Consider the following 24,691-nt stretch of genomic DNA (forward strand, 5'->3'; position numbering starts at 1 on the left):
AAGGTAGCAGAACAGGACAGTCACTAGTATGGCAATATGTAAATCAATGGATGTGTAATTGATGTGATTCTGCAATCTGTATATGGGCTAAAAATGGGAGTTCATAACCCACTTGAAGCAAAGTGTGAAAGATGATATATCAAGAACTATGTAATGTTTTGAACAACCAACAATAAAAAAAAAGATATCTCATGAAAAAAAATTAAATTAAATAAGAAGATATGCATATAGATTTATTTCAAGTAACTGGCTCAGACTTTGTGGTACCAGCAAGTTCAAGATCTATACAACAGATAGTCTGAAAACTCAGGCAGAAACTGGTACTCTCATTTAATTAAAGTCAACCCATTATAGATGATCATCACATCTATAAAAATACTCTATAGAGATTATGATTTGATTAAAACCTGAATACTATAGCCTATCCAAGTTAACACATAAAATGAACCATAATATTTTCTTTAAAAATCATACTACACTTAAAAATATAAAACATTACGGGTTGAAATTCTTAGATATGTGTATTGCATATTTTACTTAGGTATTTTAAAATCCATTTTATACATTGTTTACTACATCACATTTTCCCTATCCTACTTTTCTCCAATTCATTTTAATTATATATATTATATGTAATTTACATATATTTAATTATGTATATTTTATAACCATAATTTCCATAATTTTGAAAACTTATATTTTGTAGTTAAATTGACTTGCAACTAATTCCTCTTTTTTTTTTTTTCATGGTTCCTCTGAATTATTTTGACTTACTCATCTCTTGTATGGATTTTATACTATAGTGAGGTTTTTTGTTGTTGTTTATTTGCCATCATAAGCTCTATTTCCTTGTTTCTCACATGCTTCACTGTTTTATTTTCAACATAATGTTCTTGAGTCACACTTTGCTTTCAAAATAGTTTAGAAATTTTATTAGTTTCCTGTGTATGCCATCACAAACTACTACAACATTGGAAACTTAAAACAACAGAATTTTATTTTCTCCTCTGGAGGCTAGAAGTCAGAAACCTATTATGGCTGAGTGACTCTGCTGTGGTTAGATTTTACAGTCTCTGCCTTCACATTGTCTCCTCCTCTTCATCTTTGTAAAATCTCTGTCAGTTTCTATTTTACAAGTACACTTACCATGGCTTTGATACCCACTTGGATAATCCAGGGTAAATTTCCTTTTTATAATTCTGAATTTAGTCAAATCTACAAACACCTCTTTCTAAATAAATTGGCAACAGAATAAATATAAATATATTATTATTGCTGAGTAACACACTTTCCCAAATACAGTGGTCTAGAATATACTTTGTTAGGCTTATGAATTCTTTATTCAGGTATTAGAAAGAAGGTATGGTGGGGATAGCTGGTCTTTGTACTAAAATGTCTAAAGACTCAACCAGGAGGGCTGGGATTGTGGCTCAACGATAGAGCATTCGCCCAGCACGTGCGAGGCCCTGGGTTTGAGCCTCAACACCACGAAAGGAAGGAAGGAAGGAAGGAAGGACGGAAGGAAGGAAGGAAGGAAGGAAAAGGAAGGAAGGAAAAGAAAGAAAGAAAGATAGATAGATATTGTGTCCAACTAAACTAAAAAATGAATATTAAAAAAAAGACTTAACCAGGAAGACTTGAAGGTTATGTATAATTCAACAATTGAGGTTTGTGAACATCTGAAGGTTCTATTCTCACATCTGGTGGTTTATATTGGCTGAAATTCATCTGAAACTTTAGCTCTATTGCTATATGTAACCTCTCCATGTGACTGCTTGAGCTTCCTCACAGCATGTGACTGGGTTCCAAGAGCAAACATCTCAAAATAATCATGTGGAATTTCTACTGGTTTTTTGAGTTAGTCTCATAAATCACATAGTGTCATAGCACAGTCACAGCCTGTCCAGATTCAGTAGACATTGATCTCACTTCTTTGTGGAATCAGTGTCGATATCATATGGTAAAAAATGCATGTGATATGACAGATATTGTTAGGCTGACTTTTGAAAATACTATCTTCAATGAAAAGGTATGAAAATAAGTTATTAGGAATAAAATGGGTAAAGTTAATGTATTTAGAAGTAAGTATTTTTAAGAATGCAAGCATTGAAATTCAACTTGGTTATTTGTGTCCTTAATAATATGTGCCTAGTGATCTTTGAAAGTTTCTAAATCTGAGATGTCATTTCAAGGACAATTATCTTTGGAGGGCACTTTGGTTAAGTGGACCAAATATTCTCTGTTCTAGGGGTGATCCTACATGAAGATCTATATTGAGTTGCAGGAAAACTTCTAGGATACTTCAGAGCTCTACAATCTTTGTAAACTCTTACCTGTATAAGTGAAAGAAGTTAATGCCAAGGTCATGATATGAAGAATTTACAGAATTAAATAGGTTCTATGTACTTTGTGATGAGGTTACCACTCTATTATATTAATGTTATAATTTAAAATTGTCATACAACTTAATTATACAGAAATTAGAATAACAGAGGAAAACTTGATTCAGTTATCTTCACCTATGGAATATGTCCAAGAAGGTGCTTTGGAGGAATGTAACTCATAGAAGGATTAGAAAAATGATGTGAGGTTAATTGGGGGATATATGTGTGTGTAGATATCTATGTGTGTATGTATGTATATAGATAGATAGATAGATACTGATGTGTCTGAGGAATTACATTTGCAATGTTTGACGATGGTTTATTCTTAAATATGCCCCCCAAAATCTATTGGTTTCACATTTGTATTTTCTCCCATTCTCTAACTACATGTGTCTCTGCCTAGAAGTGAACTGGCACTGAGGAACATTACTGTTCATGCCCCTAAACATAAGAGATAGCAATTATAGTTTAGTGAGAAACAGAGATAGTATTTTTTGTAAGTATTGTTAACAGAAGTATAGATAAAACTAGACTTAGATTATACGGGGAAATATTATGTTAGGGACCTAAAATCCTACATGTCAGATGGGTTCCCATATTAGTTGTCTCTGTGACTTACTGGTATCATCGTCCATTTAATTCTACCTTTCTTTCTGCTCACTAAAGTACTTTTTTTTTTTTTTTTTGTGCAAGTTCACTTTCCTCACTGTTACAAGAGGGCTGCCAGCATGATTGGGATAACACACTTCTTTGTTTTCAAACATCACAAGAAAGAAAAAAAAATTAAGGCCTACTTTTTCATCTATTAGGTGCTGGTTCTCTGGTTTTATTCCTACGTCCTTGATCCATTTTGAGTTGAGTTTTGTGCATGGTGAGAGATAGAGGTTTAATTTCATTTTGTTGCATATGGATTTCCAGTTTTCCCAACACCATTTGTTAAAGAGGCTATCTTTTTCTCCAATGCATGTTTTTGATGCCTTTGTCTAATATAAGATAATTGTAATTTTGTGAGTTAGTCTCTGTGTCCTCTATTTTGTACCGTTGGCCTACCTGCCTGTTTTGGTGTCCCAACTTCCTTAATAAGACTCCTATAGCACAAGAATTAAAACCAAGAATCAATAAATGGGATGAATCCAAACTAAAAAGTTTTTTTCTCAGCAAAAGAAACATTGAGGTAAAGAGAGAGCCTACATCTTGGGAGCAAATATTTACCCCTCACACATTAGATAGAGCACTAATCTCTAGTGTATATAGAGAACTCAAAAAGTTAAACACCAAAAATACAAATAACCAAATCAATAAATAGTCCAAGGACCTGAACAGACACTTCGCAGAAGATGATATAGAATCAATCAACAAATATATGAGGACCAACAAGACATAACAATCATAAATATATATGCCCCAAACAATGGTGCAGCTATGTTCATCAAACAAACTCTTCTCAAGTTCAAGAGTCTAATAGACCACCATACAGTAATCATGGGAGACTTCAACACACCTCTCTCGCCACTGGACACATCTTCCAAACAAAAGTTGAATAAGGAAACTATAGAACTCAATAACACAATTAATAACCTAGACTTAATTGACATATATAGAATATACCACCCAACATCAAGCAGTTACACTTTTTTCTCAGTAGCACATGGATCCTTCTCAAAAATAGATCATATATTATGTCACAGGGAAACTCTTAGACAATACAAAGGAGTAGAGATAATACCATGCATCCTATCTGATCATAATGGAATGGAACTGAAAATCAACGATAAAAGAAGGAAGGAAAAAGAATACATCACTTGGAGAATGAACAATAGGTTACTGAATGATCAATGGGTTATAGAAGACATCAAGGAGGAAATTAAAAAATTCTTAGAGATTAATGAAAACACTGACACAACATATCGGAATCTATGGGACACATTGAAAGCAGTTCTAAGAGGAAAATTCATTGCTTGGAGTTCATTCCTTAAAAAAAGAAAAAAACAACAAATAAATGATCTCATACTTCATCTCAAAATCCTAGAAAAAGACGAGCAAAACAACAGCAAAAGAAGTAGAAGGCAAGAAATAATTAAAATCAGAGCTGAAATTAATGAAATCGAAACAAAAGAAACAATTGAAAAAATTGACAAAACTAAAAGTTGGTTCTTTGAAAAAATAAACAAAATCGACAGACCCTTAGCCATGCTAGCAAAGAGAAGAAGAGAGAGAACTCAAATTACTAGCATATGGGATGAAAAATGCAATATCACAACAGACACTTCAGATATACAGAAGATAATCAAAAATTATTTTGAATCCTTATACTCCAATAAATTAGAAGATAGCGAAGGCATCGATAAATTTCTTAAGTCATATGATCTGCCCAGATTGAGTCAGGAGGATATAGACAACCTAAACAGACCAATATCAATTCAGGAAATAGAAGAAACCATCAAAAGACTACCAACTAAGAAAAGCCCAGGACCAGATGGGTATACAGCAGAGTTTTACAAAACCTTTAAAGAGGAACTAATACCAATACTTTTCAAGCTACTTCGGGAAATAGAAAAAGAGGGAGAACTTCCAAATTCATTCTACGAGGCCAACATCACCCTGATACCTAAACCAGACAAAGACACTTCAAAGAAAGAAAACTACAGACCAATATCTCTAATGAACCTAGATGCAAAAATCCTCAATAAAATTCTGGCGAATCGGATACAAAAACATATCAAAAAAATTGTGCACCATGATCAAGTAGGATTCATCCCTGGGATGCAAGGCTGGTTCAATATACGGAAATCAATAAATGTTATTCACCACATCAATAGACTTAACAATAAGAACCATATGATCATCTCGATAGATGCAGAAAAAGCATTCGACAAAGTACAGCATCCCTTTATGTTCAAAACTCTAGAAAAACTAGGGATAACAGGAACATACCTCAATATTGTAAAAGCAATCTATGCGAAGCCTCAGGCTAGCATCATTCTGAATGGAGAAAAATTGAAGGCATTCCCTCTAAAATCTGGAACAAGACAGGGATGCCTTCTCTCACCACTTCTGTTCAACATAGTTCTCGAAACACTGGCCAGAGCAATTAGATAGACGAAAGAAATTAAAGGCATCAAAATAGGAAAAGAAGAACTTAAATTATCACTATTTGCAGATGACATGATTCTATACCTAGCAGACCCAAAAGGGTCTACAAAGAAACTATTAGAGCTAATAAATGAATTCAGCAAAGTGGCAGGATATAAAATCAACACGCATAAATCAAAGGCATTCCTGTATATCAGCGACAAATCCTCTGAAATGGAAATGAGGACAACCACTCCATTCACAATATCTTCAAAAAAAATAAAATACTTGGGAATCAACCTAACAAAAGAGGTGAAAGACTTATACAATGAAAACTACAGAACCCTAAAGAGAGAAATAGAAGAAGATCTTAGAAGATGGAAAAATATACCCTGTTCATGGATAGGCAGAACTAACATCATCAAAATGGCGATATTACCAAAAGTTCTCTATAGGTTTAATGCAATGCCAATCAAAATCCCAACGGCATTTCTTGTAGAAATAGAGAAAGCAATCATGAAATTCATATGGAAAAATAAAAGACCCAGAATAGCAAAAACAACTCTAAGCAGGAAGTGTGAATCAGGCGGTATAGCGATACCAGACTTCAAACTATACTACAGAGCAATAGTAACAAAAACAGCATGGTACTGGTACCAAAACAGGCGGGTGGACCAATGGTACAGAATAGAGGACACAGAAACCAATCCACAAAACTACAACTACCTTATATTTGATAAAGGGGCTAAAAGCATGCAATGGAGGAAGGATAGCATCTTCAACAAATGGTGCTGGGAAAACTGGAAATCCATATGCAACAAAATGAAACTGAATCCCTTTCTCTCGCCATGCACAAAAGTTAATTCAAAATGGATCAAGGAGCTTGATATCAAATCAGAGACACGCCGTCTGATAGAAGAAAAAGTTGGCTATGATCTACATACTGTGGGGTCGGGCTCCAAATTCCTCAATAGGACACCCATAGCACAAAAGTTAATAACTAGAATCAACAAATGGGACTTACTCAAACTAAAAAGTTTTTTCTCAGCAAAAGAAACAATAAGAGAGGTAAATAGAGAGCCTACATCCTGGGAACAAATCTTTACTCCTCACACTTCAGATAGAGCCCTAATATCCAGAGTATACAAAGAACTCCAAAAATTAGACAATAAGAGAACAAACAACCCAATCAACAAATGGTCCAAGGACCTAAACAGACACTTCTCAGAGGAGGACACACAATCAATCAACAAGTACATGAAAAAATGCTCACCATCTCTAGCAGTCAGAGAAATGCAAATCAAAACCACCCTAAGATACCATCTCACTCCAGTAAGATTGGCAGCCATTATGAAGTCAAACAACAACAAGTGCTGGCGAGGATGTGGGGAAAAGGGTACACTTGTACATTGCTGGTGGGACTGCAAATTGGTGCAGCCAATTTGGAAAGCAGTATGGAGATTTCTTGGAAAGCTGGGAATGGAGCCACCATTTGACCCAGCTATTCCCCTTCTCGGTCTATTCCCTAAAGACCTAAAAAGAGCATGCTACAGGGACACTGCTACATCGATGTTCATAGCATCACAATTCACAATAGCAAGACTGTGGAACCAACCTAGATGCCCTTCAATAGATGAATGGATAAAAAATATGTGGCATTTATACACAATGGAGTATTACTCTGCATTAAAAAATGACAAAATCATAGAATTTACAGGGAAATGGATGGCATTAGAGCAGATTGTGCTAAGTGAAGCTAGCCAATCCCTAAAAAACAAATGCCAAATGTCTTTTTTGATATAAGGAGAGTAACTAAGAACAGAGTAGGGTCGAAGAGCATGAGAAGAAGATTAATATTAAACAGGGATGAGAGGTGGGAGGGAAAGGGAGAGAGAAGGGAAATTGCATGGAAATGGAAGGAGACCCTCAGAGTTATACAAAAGTACATACAAGAGGAAGTGAGGAGAAAGGGAAAATAATACAAGGGGGACAAGTGAATGTCAGTAGAGGGGGCAGAGAGAGAAGAGGGGAGGGGAGGGGAGGGGAGGGGGGGTAGTAGAGGATAGGAAAGGCAGCAGAATACAACAGACACTAGTATGGCAATATGTAAATCAATGGATGTGTAACTGATGTAATTCTTCAATCTGTATATGGGGTAAAAATGGGAGCTCATAACCCACTTGAATCAAAGTGTGAAATATGATATATCAAGAACTATGTAATGTTTTGAACAGCCAACAATAAAAAATTAAAAAAAAACAAACAAAAAATAAACAAATATATGAGGAAATGTTCATCATTGCAAGTAATTAGAGAAATGCAAATCAAAACCACTCTAAGATTTCATCTCACTCCAGTCTGAATGACAGCTATTATGAAGACAAACAACAAGTATTGGTGAGGATGTGGGGAAAAAGGTACACTCATACATTGCTGGTGGGACTGCAAATTGGTGCAGCCATTATGGAAAGCAGTATGGAGATTTCTTGGAAAATTGGGAATGAAACACCATTTGACCTGGCTATCCCTTTCCTCAGTCTATACTCAAAGGTGTTAAAAACAGCATACTACAGGGACACAGCCACATTAATGTTTATAGCAGCACAATTCACAATAGCTAAACTATGGAACTAACCTAGATGCCCTTCAGTAGATTAATGGATAAAAAAAGTGGCATACATACACAATGGAATATTACTCAGCAATAAAAGAGAATAAGATCATGGCATTTGCAGGTAAATGAATGGAGTTGGAGGAGATAATGCAATGTGAAGTTAGCCAATGCTATAAAACCAAATGCCAAATGTTTTCTCTGATTTAAGGAGGCTGATTCATAGTTGGGTAGGTGGAGGGAGCATGAGTGGAATAGACAAACTCTAGATAGGACAGAGGGGTTGGAGGGGAAGGTAGGGGGCATGGAGTTAGAAATGATGGTGAAATGTGATGGTCATCATTATCCAAAGTACTTGTATGAAGACACAAATAGGTGTGAATATACTTTGTATACAACCAGAGATGTGAAAAATTGTTGTCTATATATGTAATATGAATTGTAATGCTGTCATATATAAATTTTTTAAAAATAATAAAAAATAAAAGAAAGAAAAAAATAATATCTGTTTTGGGCACACAGTATAAGATCATCTCTTCTACTGATTGGCCAAGTCCTTTGGAATTTGAAAAGAAGTGCTCTTAGGCTTTGGACAACTGAAAAAAACAAAAGGGCAATATGAATATTTAGATAATTTGAAATCTGAAATTAATACGCTACATGTAATATATAAACATAAAATGTTGTAAAGAATATGCATATTTTAATATGAACATTGATTATATATTTTACCTTTATTTATATTTATAATGCACTAATTGTAAAAAACTATAAATATATATAAGTGAGACCAATGGAGTAGAGGCAGGAGTACCAGGGGAGAGAGGATGGGAAGGACAGGGAAAGGAGTGGGGGATGAAGTGCAGTACATTCCATTCCATCCTGCATGATCATATCAAAATGAACCCCAATATTATGTATAACTACAATGCACTAATAAAAGGGTAAAAAGAAGAAAGGGAAGAAAAAAATTTTAAAAATGAGATATACTAGCATTAAACTGAAAAACTCCTCTCAATTAATCAGAATAAAATGAAAGAGAAAAAGAATATACTATTTTCCACATTTATTTTTAATGACTATGTCTTTGTCTCGTATACTTATGTGTCCAGATTCTTCAGACTTAGTTTTTTTTTTTTCTGTAAATTATCTTCTTATAATGATAGTTGCCTTGTTTACATACCTGTCTTCTGTTTCTGTGTTCGTATCCACATTCCGTGCTTTTTGAATTTGGGTCTTTAAGCTTTGATCACTGATGTTGCTTCTCTTTTTGCAACATATTACTTTTTATCTTCCCTCATCTCCTCTTACTTTCCTGTTCTACATTTTTTTTCTCTTCCCTGCCCCACTTCTCTCCTTTCTTGCCTTCCTCTTATTTTCTTCCTTTCTTACTCATCCTTCCTTTCTTCTCTCTCTGGGGTTAGCATTTTGTTTTGGTAACAAATACCTGGGATAATTAATTTATAAAAGGAAAAGTTTGTTTGGGCTCATGGTTGTGGAGGGTGAAGTCTATGATGGATAGACCCATTGTTTTGGGGCCTGATGTGGCAGAGTATCATGGCAGGCGTGTTGGCAGAGTAAAGCTCTCACCCCCTACCTGGTGGGTGAAAGAGGGAGAGAGGAAGTCGAGATCTGGGGTCCCACTATACCTTCAAGGGCATGGCACATACCACAAGATCTCACAATGGTTCTGCCACCTCCCAGTCATGCCAAACTGGGGTCCTAAACTTTAGCACATGTGCCTGTAGGCAATATTTAAGATATGAATGTCCCCTGGTTTTAGTATCATTTCAGATTTTTGTCAAGTATTTTCAGGGTTTTAAGGAACAACACTGATGTTATTTGCAGAAAGATCCGCTTTCTCTAAGGAACATTATATTCATGTGGAATAAATAATAGTTTGAAGAGCACAGCTATTCCTGGAGAAGATTCAAAAATGGAATTTAGATGTATGGAGGTAATCTGCTAAAACACATGTTAATTTCAAATAGCAAGGCTCAAAATTTATTTAGAAGTTTTTTTTTTTTTTTTTTTTGTCAAAAGGATGAAGGATCTTGTGAACCACTTGCTAAATCCCTGCATTTGTTGGTTGGAATAAAAGTGATACCTTCTGAAATCTTTGAACAAACACTGATAATGACACTGATTTTGGTAAAACAACAATTAGGGGCTAATTATTTTTTTTATCAAATATTGAAAGCAAATTATTCAGGTCAAAATACAAAGTATAGATTTCATCACCTAGAGATCTAAGTTATCTGGAGAATTTTCACAAACCACCATCATATATAAAAGATGGTTGAGTGGTTTATTCTCGACTTTTTTTTTCAGACTATCACGGAGCTAGGCTTTTCCACAAGAAGTTGCTCTAGGTTTCAAAACTGGCATTTACATCAGCTCTAATATGGATTAAGGTGGTTTTCATTTCATTTGCCTTCCAAGTAGAAACCAAACATCGGCACAGTGTGCAACCATTACAGATATAAATGCAAGTAAGGATTGTAACTTTCTTCAGTCTCTCTAGCTTCTGGAGAGGTGAACCTAAACTCAGGCCTAGGAAGCCTTAGGAGAAGGAAGAACTCTCCAAGTCAGGGGAACACTGAGCCTATTGCAAAGGGGAGCTGCCTGCACTTTAGTAGCCTCTGTTTCAGAGGATACTAAAACAGTGTTTCCTGAACTTTAGCATCTAAGTCTACTGAAGGCATTGGGAAAGCACAGATAGCCCATACACCCATACACTTTTTGATTTAGAAGACCTGAAGCAGGGCCTGAGCATAACATTTCTAGAAGTTTCCAAAGAGTGCTAATATTGGTGGTCTAGGGATTACATGTCAAAAACCCCAGTGCAAGATATTCTCATACTCTGATCTCAAGTCTACAACCTGAAAGTGGCTTACCAGAAGCTGTCCAGTATTAAAGTAAAATTGCACATCCTGGAAAAAATCATTAAGTTTAGAAAGATCCTACTAGAATCAAGCACCTTGCTGGATTATTCAGACCAAGTCTTCTCCTTTCTCAATTATACAGCAAAGTCAAGTGGTTTAATAAGCAGGATTTAGAGATGTGATTGGCTCTGACAGATTTTCAGAATATAAATAGCAGACTCTCTCAGAATTTTCACTCATGAATATTGATTTTCATCAGAAACTTTAGAAGGTCAACCAACTTGTCATTGAATCATTTATTGTAGTGAATACAGATGAATATACTTAAAGGGGAAACAGTAATTACAACATTGAAGATTATCTAATTTTCTTTTTGTGAACCAAAACAGGGCCTGGTCTTATAATCTGCATTTAATATGGTGGTGATGAAGCTCTAATCCAATAAGGGAATTGAGATAAATTTTGTGACCCTAATGTTAAAGATAATTAGCAGAGATTTACTTGTGAAAGCATTTTGACTAAGAGAAAACACCATGTAAGGAAATTTGACTGCAGGAAAGTTATAATTAAGGTTGAATTAATTACAACTATTCTGGAGAGAATTAAAATCTAGCTTAAAATACAAATTAAATTTAAACTTGTTTCTGAAACTGTGGAAAATGTCCTGACAGTACATGTCACTGAATGGCATTTAAAGGGATCTAATAAATGTCTACAAAATCTGAATTACACAAATGCAGAAATTTCTTTGTAGAGTTCTCAGGGGTGTTTTCTTAAATATATGTTTAACACAAGTTTTAAATATTCTAGGCATAATATGCCCTTCCTTTTTTTTGTTTCCTTTAATTATAATTTAGACATGCTATAATTTCTTGAGATTTCCAATTAAGGTTTCAAACAGCAGCCCAGTATGCAGAGGAATTCAAACAAGTTGCTATGAAACAGCTGACTCCCAACTTTATCAGAATTAATTCTTTCCAAAGGCATGCCTCCAAATAAACTTGGTAGAGTGATGGTTTAGACAGATTATTTAAATGTGCTCATTGATCTGGAGTGAACACATATTTTCCTATTATGTTGGAGGACAAAAATGACAATAGCTTTGCCATTTTGCTTTGCCTGAAGTAACCAGGGAATTCAGTAAAAATGAACTTTTTTGTGTGTAAGATTATCTTAGTCCATTTGTTGTTACTATTACTGAAAACCATAGACTGAGTCATTTATAAAGAATAAAGGTTTACTTGATTCTTGATTCTGAAGGCTGGGAAGCTCAAGAATTGGTGGCTACATCTGGAGAGAATCTTCTTGATCATGGGGACCCTGCAGTGCAGGGCATTACCGGGAGACAAATTATTCTAACGCAGTTCTTTGCTTCTTGATAAAATTCCCAAACTTGATCGAATGTCTGCCCCAGACTCATGGCCTCATTTCATCTTTACTTATCTTCCATAGCTCCCACCTCCAAATATTATAGGCAGATTAATTTTTCATACTCATAATACTTCAATATTGGGATTAAATTTCAGCCTGAGTTTGGATGGAAACATCCAAAATATAGAGCAGATGGTTTCTGCAACAAAAAGTTTAAGGCTCTCAGTATTTTTATATCTGATATCAGTTTGTTAAAATGAGAACTATTTTATGTATATGGAATAATCACAACTTACTTAATTATTCTTTTAATGAGATATTTATTGAGGGCATACTATCTCTCTAGTACTGCTTAAAACAGGATGAAATATTTAGAGGGATAGCCTTCATCTCTGCCTTTGCAGAAAACACATCCTCAGAGGCACAAAAGCTAATAAACAAATGCAAAATAAATAAACAATTATAAATTATGACAAACATTATGATGGAAAAAATACTATGGCTGTCATTGATAAGAATGGAGGATGCAGTAATTTAGAAAATAATTTAGAAAGGTTTCCTGAGAAGGATCACAGTTAATGCAAAGAAAAAGAGAAAAATGTAAGCAAAGGCACAAAAAAACAATCACTCTTAAGGCTCTGTTGCAACTTTCGTCACTGCGTTTCTCTGTTTTACTCATAGTTCATGTACTGGTAGCGGGATTAGGGTTCTAAAATTTCTACTAACATATTTCTTTTTTTCCACCTAAAACACCCTCCATTTAAAGAGTTTATAAGAAAGTCATGTTGATAGAACAGGAGTCCCAGTGTGTACTGGTAGCCACCATGCCATACACCAGTGAAATTAAAGGCAAAAAGCTGATACCTGATCCTTTTGAGATTCTGCTGCTAGTTCTTGATCCCAGGCACAGATGTCATTATTTATCTTGTTTCCTGTCCTTTTGTACTAAAAGGCATTCTTTTCATTCAGTGATATGAAAGTTGTACTTAATTTTATAAATTATTAAAAAAAATCTTAACATTATTGTATGAACTTTGCAAAAAAAAAAGTCACAAGAGAGTATATAATTGTTAAAAATTTCCCTTTTGTGCTAAATAGAGTTTATTTTTATAAATAGCTTTGTAGTTTTCTTCCAGATCTATTAATTTAGTGTATGCACATCTACCCTGAGAATACATATTGAATTACATATCTGCATTCCATCAATTTTATTGAACTAGATTATACTAGGTCATGCATGATCATAACTCAAAAATTATCTTGGTAACTTAAAAGAATAATTTGGCTTCCTTAATCACAATACATAGATGGGTTGGCAGGGGCAGGGGAGATCTACTCTTTGTGGTCATTCCATTCCAAAGTCCAAGCCAGTGCAGGAGCTACTATCTGGCACAATGTCAGAAAAAGGAAATCTTAATGTCTCAAACCAATACATAAATACTTTGGCCCAGAAGTGACCTACATCATGTCCACTCACACCTCATTGTACAGAACTAATCAGTGTCCGTCCACCCAGCTATGGGAGACCAGGAGCTGCCATTCTTCCATGAGTCTAGAATGCAAAATTTTAAGTCATCTTCATAGAGAATGGTGCTGGTGATGACTTCAGCATTTTCACTCAAGATTATACCTTAAGATCCTCACTTTTTATATACATATCTTTTTATTTCATGTTTTTCTAAAACTGATAAATCATAATTAAACAAATAAAACCCTAAAGATAATAACCATGTTGAACTGGGATTGTGGCTCAGAGGGAGTGCACTTGCCCCACATGAGTGAGGCACTGGGTTTGATCCTCATCACCACATAAAAATAAAATAAAGACATTGTGCCTACCTATAACTAAAAAATAAATATTTTTTAAAAGATAATAACCATGTTCAACCTTCTTGCTGCATTTATTGAACAAAATATATCTAAACATTTTGTGTAATTTTAAAAACATAGATACTGACCTAAACTAAACAAAATTCACAGTGCTGTTATGCAGAAGGAATACATGCTGAACTCACAGAAGGGGATTTTATTCAAATTAAAATTTATGCTTATAATAATTGTAGGAATATATTGATACTAGCAAATACTGTGCTTATTCAGTTGTGTACCCAGCTGTTAGCTCACTAAGGTATTACAATTAGGTTAGGGTGGCCAAATTCAAAGTATGAATTAATGGTGGGGCAATCCACCTGCCAGTTTTCACAAACTAAAAGGAGAGTTTTTCTGTCAAAAGTAAAACTATTATAAAATTATTTATGTGAGGGCTGGGGCTGTAGCTCAGTGGTAGAGTGCTTGCCTTGCATGTGTGAGTCCCTGGGTTCGATCCCCAGCACCACATAAAAATAAACAAATAAAGATATTGTGTCCATCTACAACTAAAAAAATATTAAAAATATTTATGTAATGTACAGACTCCCTTCTTTTATAAACAGTTATATTTGTTTTTTGTTTGTTCGTTTGTTTTGTTTTTTGTTTTTAAATCCAGGTCTTCTCTTTTATTTAACAAAAATATTAATAGCACTTAACAAGTGCCAGGCATGGTTCTAGCTACTATGGATACAAAGGCAAACAAATGTGTTCCTGTGTCTTATAGTTCTTTGTGGAGATATTTAAACTGAAATACTTAATGGTATTTGCCACTGCCACCATCTCTGCGCACCCCCTCCTTCTTTTCGGCAGAAAAAACAACCCAATATACCCAGAGGCAAGTGGTAACAAAGAATTGATTTCTTGCTCATGTTATAAGGTCCTGAGAAAACTCTGGTTCTGATGAGGTCACCTGAACTCCATCACATTCCAGGGCCCACACTGGAGGAATAGCCAGAGACTCTCTGAAACATGCTGTTTTCATGATGAATGCCCCAGAGTGAGAAGATCAGCAAAAAAATCACAGGGCTAGCTTTCCAACTTCTGCATAAATGCAGCAAAATTCACAGCCAATGACATTCCACTGGCTAAAGCAAGCTACATGATCGAACTTGAAATCAGTGGGGTAGAGAATTGTTATGTGCCCATAAGAAAGCATGGGAAAGGGTGCAGAGGAAATAAATAATTGTAAACAAATAAGGCAGTCTGGTATACTGGCAAATATTTACTCAGTAGCCACTGATTTGTGGTGTATTTGACACCTCAATTTTAGCATTCTTATACACATATGTAACCATATAGCAGTCCATTGCCAAAATGCATCTCATTGTTTTGTAATGGAGATCAGACCACATCAAGCATTGATGATGCTGAGAGATCAATTTTATCTGAAGCTTAAACTCCACTCATTCATCCACTGATTAGTTTACTTATGCATTCACTGATGCAAAAAAAATGTATTGAGTATTAACCATGTGCCAGATACTGCTCTAGGCACTAGGGGTTGAGAAAATAAATAAAACAGACAGACATCATTGTGGAGTCTATTTTCTTGTTGGGGAGAGGAAATTTGAAAAAAAAATGAATAAGTACAAATGCACCAGACAGGAATACTTGAAGTAAATACAGATAGATGAGGGTTTGGGGAAAGTATGACTATGGCAGTATTATATGGGAGTCAAGGACATTTGAATGAAGTGTTAGTTAAATGAAAACAGTGAGCAAGGCATAAGTTATTTGGGACAGGGCTCTTCTAGGTAGAGGAAACCATAAATGTCTGGAGCATGAACAGAACAAGGATGTTTAAGGAGGAGGAAGAAATGTGTGTGGATAGAGCAAAGGGAGAGAAGTTAAGGTCCAGGCCAGAGAACAGCAGAATGTGAGACAATAACATACCTTGCTAGCCATGGTAGGAAACTGTTATATTGTGCATAAGAGAAGTTATTGGAAGGTTTAAGTATCTCATGTCATTCCATTAATTCATGTGCCATTGGTAAATTTTCTGTCACTTCAGATCATTATTTTGTTGTTGTTGTTTGAAAATGAAATGTATTCTATGTTCAGTAACTTGTTTTGTTTTTTAAAATGTACTAGTGTGTCCTAGCTCTTACTCTGTTTGGTCCCACACAGCCTTTGGTAATATTCTTTGATGTGCCCATTACTGGGCACCTTATTCCTTGACAACCCATCAGTGTTATATGTGGCTATTCTCTCTGTTCACGAGTGTTGATGTTGTGACAGTTGTCAGTTACCTGCAGATGCACTAGAGGAAACTTCTCTGCCTTTTAGTCTAGTGAACAAGGTGGTCTCCAGAACAGACCTGCTCCTGCCCTCTGCTTCCTGTCTTAGGCCTGTCTGATGCTCTTCTCCAGATTTGTATCTGATCCAGAGAAACTATCTGACCCTATCCAGAGGAAGAAAGTGCTGGGACCTCTCATATATCCTTTTGTGCTCTGCCTGCCTGCTCTTCCGAAGTCACTGCTTTCTCACCAAAGAACTGAGAGGCTAACCACTCTGGCATCCATGCGTCTTTCAGGAATCCCTGACTGCGGTGTTGCATTTCTGTGGAATTTTCCTAACTGCTATATAAAACTAACACTGATCAATTATTCAAGGGCAACAAAATTCCTTTCAATTGCCATTTTCATTTTACATGTTTATTTCGTAGCCATGTAGAAATCAAGGAATTTAATAGTTAGGAAATAAATATCCATTAGGACAAACCACTTGCTTCTAGTTTGAATCCTACAGAAAATATCCTGTTTAATTTCTTCAAATTATTCTGTTCCATACAGACAGCTAATGTCATGCAATGTGCTTTGAGTTAGATTCCCATGTACCATGAAGAGGTATGCCATGTGATTCACTCTAAGTGGGCATAACAGGATATATAATATTTATAATGCATCATGGACAAGGTACTAACAAGTGAGCCTGCCAGAGCTGTAAATTTATGAACTGCTGCAGTGAACTCAATTACAAAACAGAAACAATTGTGAGAAAAATAGGAAGCAAGGGTCTTCATGAGATTTTGAAGCACCTACATGAAGAAAGCGCAGATGGATAATTTGAAGAAAGATGAGTATCACAGTATGTGTGCGTATGTGCATGTGTGTATAATTTTCATTTTACTGTCAAAATCAGAAAACTTTGAAGAAGGTGAAAAACCATACCTATTAGTAGATTTCCAGGGCTTTTTTTCTACATAGTAGGTATATAAGCATGTATGCACACACATATTCCCTGATGTGTGTGGATGTGTATATATATTTAATAATTTATAATATAGTTCTCATTTGGCACTATGCACTCTTTTTTTTTACAATGACTTTAATTTCAAATTACATCCTGATTACTTTTTCATAAATACATCTATTAGTCTAGAGTAAATATTAAAATATGGGTGGAGGCAAGTCCCTGTATTGAAAAGTTTAGAGTATGTTGATCTTGTATTCAGAATTATTCCTGATATTGTTGCATAAAAAAAAAAAGACCATCTGCACAGTATTCAGAGTCAAATAATAATGTGGGTTGGTTTGTTTCTTGCTGATATGGTCATTATACAGATGGCCTTTTCAGTATATCTAGATGGTAAGTCTGTCTGAATGAATCTCTAACTAGATGAGGTGAACATTTGTGGATAATCTGAATAATGCATTTTCTAAGTCATAAAATCGCTTATTTATAAGGTAAAATGGAGTTCATAAAATGAGTCACTTCTATGTCACTGGTGAATTAAGATCAGTAAATCTAACTTTTTTTGAAAGAATCATGACTCACATTTTGTTAATTTTACTGCTTTTTCAAATAATACTATATGCATTTCATTTTAAAAATTAAAAGTGTGAATAGTTTATTTTATTGTATGAAAAAATGAAGGCATTTATTGTTATAAATATTTACCCTAAAATACGAAGTTTATGTATATGGTTTAATTCTGAAATTTCCTACTGATTTTTTTTCCATCTCAAAGTGTTTTTCTTTTAATTCCCAAAGGAACTTGTTAAATAGTTTCCTTGTAAAAATAGCTCCACCATGACTAAGGATATACTCTTCAACATTTTAGCTAATACTTATTCTGTGTAACATTTCTTTTTCAATAAAATAGAGGTTATATTACTTAGAAAAATATGTACAGTTTTAGTTTGATTTTACTTAATTTTATTGTTGGTTCCTTATTTTTAGTTGATGAAATGAATATATTCAAGTAGTAAATCAATATAAATGGGAGACTTACTTTAAATTTATTTTTAAATACTGTGATATTGATATATTGATGTTTATTTAGAAGATCTAGAGAACAAATTTTTAGAGAGGTTTTTTAAAAATGTAGTTATCCAGGTTACCTAACTACTTTGTAATAAAGCTCAGTTTTAGAAAAAAGTAACTTGACACTCTAAAAAATATAAAATAAACACATACCCAATATTTGTATTTAACTCATTAGTTATTGAGGAACCAGTAAGATATTAAAGGGGGTCAATGAAGAGTTGGAAGAACTGGTGTGTGTGTGTGTGTGTGTGTGTGTGTGTGTGTTGTGTGTGTATGTGTCTAAGAGTGAAGAAATTAATTTGCTAGTAGACGCAAAGCTGATCAATATTGTATAAGACATAAAATGTGTTTATTATCTATTCTACAAGGCATAAATCAATTGGATCTCCACCAGACAAAATTCATTTGCATTATTATGAAGAAAACTATTTGCATTCCTATCAGATTTCTTTAAGTTAGCCTCTGCCACTAGAGAGAAGTAAAATAGCCTGCTCAATAGAATTCAGACGAAGATGTGCAGTTTATCAAATCAGATAATTGCTAGAGGGTCAACTGGACAATATGGAGCAAGACCTCCAAGGTCCCTATAATTGGTTTTTCTTTTTTCCATGTGTAGGATAATTTTTCCCATTTGTGATTTAACTCTTGTTGAATGAATAAATTTGAGTAAACTAGTTTCTCTAGATTTTCTTTTTAAGATACAGCAGCAATAACAATGGATGAGAGAACCCAGTGCTTTTTAAAAAAGACCATTGAGTCTGTATGCACATCTCTAGCTCTTGATTTCACCAGGAAATCTGGGTTGCCAGATTAACAAATCAATTATTGCCAGAGTATGATTTCTAGACTCCTCCCCTTCTGACACACTGCTCCCAAGAGATGATAAATTGAAATTCAAAAGAAAAAAGAATCTATAATATTACAACTACTGCTTTTCTCCTTTCTGTTTAGAAACATACCTAAACCTCCATGTGTTATTGTAATACAAGGTGAGAGTTCTTCTTACTTTTTTTCAGATTAAGCTTCTATTACTAGTGATTTAGAACTTAGTGCATTTGTAATTTTTTTTTTACTTCTCTTTGTAGTTACTTTAAAAGTCCCTCTGTTTTTCTAAAGTACTTCTCAGTTCTTTTTTTTTTCACGTATTTTTTTTTTTTAGTTGTAGATGGACAGAATACCTTCACTTTATTCATTTATTTTTATGCAGTGCTGAGGATTGAACCTGGTGCCTCACAGGTGCTAGGCAAGTGCTCTTCTACTGAGCCACAACCCAAACCCGAAAGCCCCTCCGTTTAAAGCACATGTAGGTATTCCTATTTGCCCTCCCAACTCTGAAATAAAATAGTAAAGCAACAGTATACCTGAATTCGCATTTCCTGCATTTAGTTAGGCTTTGTGTCCACTCTCATTCATCCTGGTGAACTTCAAGACTTAGTAGTGTTGGTTCCCACAGCCTTTCACCTTCCTAGTCCATGGACATCTGGCTTGCATTTCTATTACACAGAAAGACTTCTTTCAAAGTTCAGCGGCTTTTTTCACCAATGGCCAAATCCAATGATTGATTTAGTTTCTCCTTTAAACTTTCTTCAGCTTTTCACCATCTTTATACAACCCTCCTGCATTTCTTCTTGAAGTGGTCTTTTTTTGACGTTCAGAAAATTATTCTACTTTCCTATCTGCCCCTCTTCTCTTCCACAGCCTTAGTTTTTCTCCTGATTTTTACCTCTCATTTTTCTTTATTGCTTAGTATCCTTGGTTCTCTTCTCTTCTTTTAACTCCTGCTCTTCCTGAGTGACAATTATTCCTCAAATCATGAGCAACATCTAGAGCTGTTTATTTCAATGACATATTTTTCTGTACCTGACCCCTCTCCTAGGATCCACTTCTGTATTTGTGACTCAAGTAAACTGAATTTATAATTTAAACTTAAAATGTCAAAAATAGAATTCATGGTTCTTCTTCTGGTTCTTTCTTGTTATTTCTTTTCTCAATTAATAACAATATTGCTTTAAATCTAGGCAAAACAGATTAGTGTATCCTGAACTTCTGCCTTGTCTCTCATGCACTAGTATAATCAATTAAAATTTTATCGATTAGCCCCTTATTGTTGTCTCTACTCTAAACGAATCTGTATTAAATTACTGCCACTTGTTTTATCTGTAGAAAGTGTTAAAAATATGGCAACACATCTCCTCTTATATATATTCATCACATCACCTTTTGCATTCTCTGCTTTTTAACACTAATTTTTAAACTAATTCTCAGATCATGAGTGTCATAACTGCAGTCCCATTACAACATAGGCAATTTCTTTCAGTACTTTGTTAAGACATTATTTATGGCCATTCTCTTTGCTGCCAGAGATAGAAGGATTTTAGCTTTAGTTTTTAGTTTTTGGAGTTCCTTTCATATTTCATATACATAATTCTTTGTCAGATGTATATTTGCAAACATTTTCTCCATTCTAAAGATTGTCTCTTTACTCCACTGATTTTTTTTCTTTGCTTTATGGAAGCTTTGAGTCTGATGTAATATTGTTTGCTTATTGTTGCTTTTGCTTCCTGTGCTTTTGAGGTCTTGTCCAAAAACATCTTTGCTTTTTCCTATATCCTCTTCTGTTTTATTCTAGTAGTTTTATTTATTTATTTGTTTGTTTATTTATTTATTTATTCATTCATTTAGGTCTAACATTTATGTCTTTAGTCCATTTTGACTTAATTTTTAAAACTGGTGAAAGGGTCTAATTTAATTCTCATGCATGTGGATACCCAATATCCCTAGCACCGCTTATTGAAAAGACAGTCTTTTCTCCAATGTATTTTCTTAACACTTTTGTCAAAAACCCATAGGCTGTAAATATGTGGGTTTGCTTCCAGGATCTCTGTTATGTTCCTTTGATCCATTGTATATGTTTTTATGGTAATATATTGCAATTTATGGTTATTTTTTCCAGTTGTTTGAAGAATGTCTCTAGTATTCTGATAGAATTATATTGAATCTATGGATCACTTTAGGTACTGTTGTGTATTGGGTCTGAAATATCCCCCAAAAGCTCATTTAGCAAAGGCTTGGTCCCTAGTTCAGCAATATTCAGAGGTGGGGCTTCTGGAAAGTGATTCAGTTGTGCAGGTGCTAACCACATCAATGGATTAATCCACTAGTAAGTTCATAGCTGAATGAGCTATTAGAATATGGGACCTCCTTAGAGGATGTAGGTCCCTGGAAATGTGACTTCAAAGGTTGTATCTTTCCTTAGCCCCTTTCTTGATTTCTTTTTTGCTTTCTGGAAACTATGAGGTGAACAGATTTCCTCTGCCATACCCTCCTTCTATGATGTTCTGCCTCACCTCAAGATCAAAGTAGTTGAGCCAGCTGACTATGAACCGAAAATTCTAAAACCATGGGCCAAAATATATCTTTCCTCTTTTAAGCTGTTAATCTTAGGTATTTTGTCAGAGTGATAAAAATTTGACTAATACAGGTTCTATGGATATTTAAACAATCATCTTACAATCCATGACATGTCTTTCCATTTTTCTTTTTGTTTTCAATTTTTCATCAGTATTTTTTTTTACTTATTTTTCACCAGTGTTTTCATTGTAGAGACTTTAACCTCTTCAGTTAAGTTTCTTCCTTGGTATTTTATTGTTTATAGCTATTTAAATTGGATTGCTTTCTTGATATCTATTTCAGATAATTTGGTGTTGGCATATAGCAATGCTACTGGCTTTTGTATACTGACTTTTATATATTGATTTTGTATCTTAAAACTTAGCTTAACTTGTTTATTAGCTCTAATATTTTTTGGTAGTCTTTGGGGTTTTCTATACTTAAATTTATGTAACTTAATCTATAGTGATAATATGAATTCTTTCTTTCCAAATGGGATATCTTTTATTTACTTCGCTTATCTGACTATTCTTTTCTGATTGTTATTGAACTATCTTGAATAAAAGTGGTGAAGATTGACATCCTTGTCTTTTTTCAGATCTTAAAGAGCTTACAGGATTTTGATATTCAATATAATAGTAGCTGTTGCATTATTATAAATGACCTTTGTTATGTTGAGTTATGTTTCTTCTATACCTAATTTGTTCATCATTGATATTATCATTGGTATCCTGGTTGTTTTAATTTGTATCAATTTCTTTTTCTACATCTATTGAGATGATTGCACGATTTGGACTCTCACTAGATTGATGTGGTGTATTACAGTTATTGATTTTTCTATTATATAAGAGCTAAATCTCTTTATGTGCCTGGCTTCCATACTCTTTGAAAGCCATGGATGTGTCTTATTAGTCCTTGTATTCTCAGCTCCTTTTGTAAGTTTTTGTGCAAAATAAATTTGAATAAATGCCTTTTGACAGAATGAGAACATTGATTTAGAATGAAAAATTGGTAATTGTTTAGGGATCATACCATTAACTTTTCCATGTAACATTTTTCTCAATCTTATCCATGGAATCAGTTTTGAAGATCTTTCCAAATGAGTGTGTGTGTGTGTGTGTGTGTGTGTGTGTGTGTGTATGTGTCTATTTGTGTTATGTATGCTAATGGAAAGTCAGTTAAATTTGACTCCTACCTAAGTGCTCATTCTCCTTAATTAATTATAGGATTTTCCTTGAGATCTTAGACTTTTGTACTTATGAATTATCTCAATTCTTCTGGTTACTCTTTCCCTGTGGTCATGATTAAATTCCTTTGTGGGATGACACTTGTAACTTTATTGCTGAATATTTAGAAATTTGAAGAACGCACACTGAGCAGTGGTTCTCAGTTTTTATTTTGGTTCAACAGATATTTTCACTAATTACTTTTTTGGCAAATACAAAATACAGAAACAAAGTGATTTTAGTTTACTTTAACTTTGGCAAAGTTACTTGTATGAGAAAACATTCATTGCTCTTTTATGAAGAGCTCACATTAATTGTGTCAGCTATCATTTAAATGATTTTTGCTACATCCAATATAGAATCAATAGTATATGACTGGCCATCTAGCAAACTGACTTCTCAAGGGGAGATGTGCATATATGATAAAATTAAACTTATAATCCAAGATCAGTGAGGAACTGGTGAGTGAAGTGCATGTTGTATCTCTTTTTATGTTGTAGCTACACATCAGTATCAGTTTTTGTGAATTTTAATTCTTCAGGCAGAAAAATGTTCTATGTGGCAACTTCAAAGACAACCTGCTAAGAAACCAAGAGAATATTTAATAATGTTCATGAGCAATGAAGCATGAATGATCAAATGAAGGTCTTCCCAGTTAGCTATTGATTATTCTATCATAGCAGGTAACTTCAAACACCACACACAGTCTTTTGAACATTACCTTCATCTCTGAATATTTCTATCACTAGAAGAAAATTACTTTTCTTGACCTTCCGTAACAGGCAAATGTGTTTTGTATTATTTATTGATCTTATAATATTCTTGAGTAGATAAATGAGATGCATCAAGTTCAAATACGTTGTAATTGTAGGAGCCTTAAAGGTAGCACTTAAATCCTCCTTTACTTAGGAGAAAATGTCCAGTTCTCATAGGAAGGACTTTCAGAAACCACTCAGGTTTTAAAAGTTTCTGTTGAATATGAGGTTTCATTTTATACCTTTAAGTCATATACAGTAGTTAGATCACACCTTAGGTCACTGTACTCATGATTACCTCCTTTTCTAAGATGACAAAATAAACCTTAAAATTGACGTTGGAACAAAAGAGAGAAATATGCTATGTTCAATAAACATCATTCAAATATGATAAGAATCTTTGAAGTGGGCTGCAACCATAAAAGAAATAATTTAGTTTGAAATCAGAAGGGCCCGCACAAGTACAGACTACTATCTTACTCTTCAGGTTTGGAAATCATTCCGTGGATTTACTGTAGATATCAATATTTCATGAATAAAACCAATTTAATATTATTTAATTAGAGAGAGGACATTTCTATATGAGTCCCAAATAATGAAAATGTGATTAAAAATATACCATAGAGTGCTGAAGTCTTTTGTTCTTTGGTGTTTATTTTATACCTGGGGAATCTGATTATATCCTCTGGATTTTTTTCATTGTTTCAAGGGATAATAAGTAAACACTGCATGTCATGCATTTGAAACTGTTATTTATATTTTGTCCCCCACTATAATTGACTCTTGGGGCTCACAGCTCTGTTTCATCTGATATCAGAAGCTAAAAGAATAAATAATTACCATTTTCTTAGATGCAGCT

This window comes from Marmota flaviventris, chromosome 5 (genome assembly GCF_047511675.1).
Source record: "Marmota flaviventris isolate mMarFla1 chromosome 5, mMarFla1.hap1, whole genome shotgun sequence".
NCBI lineage: Eukaryota > Metazoa > Chordata > Mammalia > Rodentia > Sciuridae > Marmota > Marmota flaviventris.